We start from the raw sequence: 2943 nt of genomic DNA on the forward strand, positions 1-2943 counted from the left end.
ATTTTGACAATGCCATTTCTCCTGTGGTTGTTTCGCAGTGGTTTGTTGTGCTTCACTCACGATGAAAAAAGAAAATATGGCGTCAATGTTTATTGACCCTATCGAGGAACTATCGACGGCTCTTTCGTACGTGCGTGCTTGAGCTAGCGGGCACAGGGCAACTACAGACACCAACAGACTACACAACTACAGACTGTATGTTGTATAATAGGCCATTCCTATGCAGATATGCATGTACGTATAGGAAGAAAACAACAAAGAACACACACTCTGCATAATTCACCTGCTTTCATTGAAAGAGAACCGAACGAAACCAGTTTTGGCAAATCCGGGAAATCCCCTCAGTGGGATGCGAAATACAATTAGGGAGGGTAGCCGGCTCCTTTCCTTCCCCCCCCCCCTTTCAGAATTTTTCGATGTTCTCCCATAGGCGGGTTTTCAGTAAACGCGAGGAGAGAGAGTTCTTTCGTGTGCACTCAGAAGAACTTTCCCATAGCCTTTAAAGGGGAATTCGGGCAAAAAAAAGAAGAAAAGTCTGTCTACAAAAGAAAGAGTAAAATATGACACCCCAACAGTAAAAGTTAATCTTAATCAGATGACATTGAAGAAAGTTCTTAAATTGCAAAGTTTCGCTAATTTTCACGAAACAGTTCTCGAACAGTCAATATTAATGAAAAATTAAATAAAAATTGAATTGAATTGAATTGAATTGAATTGAATTGAATATGCAGATAGTATATTGATGATGCCACCCCCTCACATAGTTATATTTGCCATGAGGAAATCGTGGAATTTTTGGTTTCTTGATCAAATGCAATTGTGCCCCAGTCTTAAATCCTGACATATCCGACTGATCATTATTCCATAGGTAGTCAGCCAGGAATTACATTATGTTTTACACTTTTAGATAGCAGAAAAACTGAATTTTTGTCCTTTTTTACCTAATTAATGGACTGTCGTGAGGAGATGACATCATTTAGCTCACTCATTTGCATATTTATATCAGCGGTATGGGAACCGGTTTGTAGTGATTAGCAAAACTTCACAATGTCATAATTTCCCTCATATTTCTCCGATTTTGAGGAAATTTTCAGTGTTGTACTGTACACGTAAAATTTTACTCTTTCTTAAATATCAGACCAACTCATAACTGGCCCGGAATTCCCCTTTAAGACCCCGTTAAACTTAGCAAAATGCCCAATGAATGCCCAGCGAATTCGAAATTTATAAGATAATAGGTCTGCATCCGTTGCTTATACTCTACATTAGAATAGTTCGCAACATGTTTGACATTATTTGTATTCATTAGCTTTTTGTAGGGATTCGCAGAGATACGCTGGAACCGCTCTTTGGCCTTTCCTTTTTTTTGGGGGGGGGGGGGACATGCTAAAAAAAAGAAAAGTTGGCTCCATTGTGTCTTATGAACAGTTAATGAATACAAGGAACGTCAAACATACGAACTATTCTAGTATAAGCAACGGATGCGAACGTATATCGTCAAATTCTCACATTCGTTGGGCATGTGTTCTTTTGTGACGGGGCCTTGAGTCAGCAAAAATACAGAATGCCGAAACCAGCACGACGTGTGACCTTCATAGGGGCGTTTTATGTTCTTTCTCATGTGTCTTATGCTCTTACGAAACGCTTGTTCCATACTCCATGTACCATACTTATGTTCGTTTTGATATCGTTTTTCTTTTTTTTTTTATTGTGTGCACATGTAAAGTAATGCATGTCAATTAGCGCAGGGCTCCCTTGTAAAGCAAGCCTTTGTGGCACTGAATGGGACTACCCTGTTTTTAAAGAAGACTTAATAAATAAATACAAATATACAATTAGTTTTATTGCTGTTATTTCTTTTGATTACACCAACCTTTCTCCCCGTCTTCCTCTCTCTGGTAATGATTGATTGTCTAGAATTGTAATTGATTTTGTGTTGTATGTTTTCTGTCAAATGAAATAGTAATAATAATAATAATAATGATAATAATAATAATAATAGCAACAACAACAATAATAATACACTTCTCTTTCTTTTCATATACTTTTTTTCATTCTCAAGTCTCCTTTTATAGGTGCTAGTATTATTTCTAATGTGTTTTTAATGTGATTTTTAATTGTAGGTCCTAATATGTAATTTGTTTTACATGCTTTGCAACTTTGCAATTTTTTTATGAATTTCACTCTCCAATTTTAGTTTTATGTCAATTTTAGGTAAACTTTCACTTTTAAATTTCGGACTTTTGATGAGTGACAATGAAAACCGAATTGAATGAATGAATCAGTGATGCCATGGTTCAGGGTGATCTCCTTTACCGTATTACTTGTGTGATATTACGAAGCTTTAGATTTTCGCGGCGCCGACGTTCAGAGGAAAAAAAAACAAAACTTGTTCAGAGCATGAGCAAAATTGTTTATCAAAATCGGTGAATAGCTCGCGTCGGCTGAGTTTACACTAATATGCATTCTATGGGCTACTGGTATTTCTAGGTCCGCTCAATTCACGACGGAGAGAGCTACTTCATGCACCAATCAATAAAATATGGGGGGGGGGGGCATTTTACTTTGTATAGGTTGCATCTCCGCGTAATCTAAGGCTACACTAGTCTTGGCTACGTCCCCTTTTCCTTGGTGCGATAAACCAAGAGAGGGCGCAAATCTTCTGATTGCGATAATCGAGAGATTGCGCGCCCAACGAATTTCTCGGGTATCGCAGTTCTCGGCGTATCGCAATCGTCGGGTGTCACGCCCTCGTACGGTTTGTCGCGAACACTGAATCACAAAGAGTCCAGAAGATAGACTAAGGCTACACCATAGAGCTGTATTTTACGATATGTAAATACAGCTCTATGGGCTACACATGCTACACGACGCAGGGAGAGAAGAGAACCTGTAACACAAGCGTCTCAAACGTCCGCGTCCCAAATCTAAAGCTCCCTATTT

Source organism: Diadema setosum, chromosome 13, assembly GCF_964275005.1.
Source record: "Diadema setosum chromosome 13, eeDiaSeto1, whole genome shotgun sequence".
Taxonomy (NCBI): domain Eukaryota; kingdom Metazoa; phylum Echinodermata; class Echinoidea; order Diadematoida; family Diadematidae; genus Diadema; species Diadema setosum.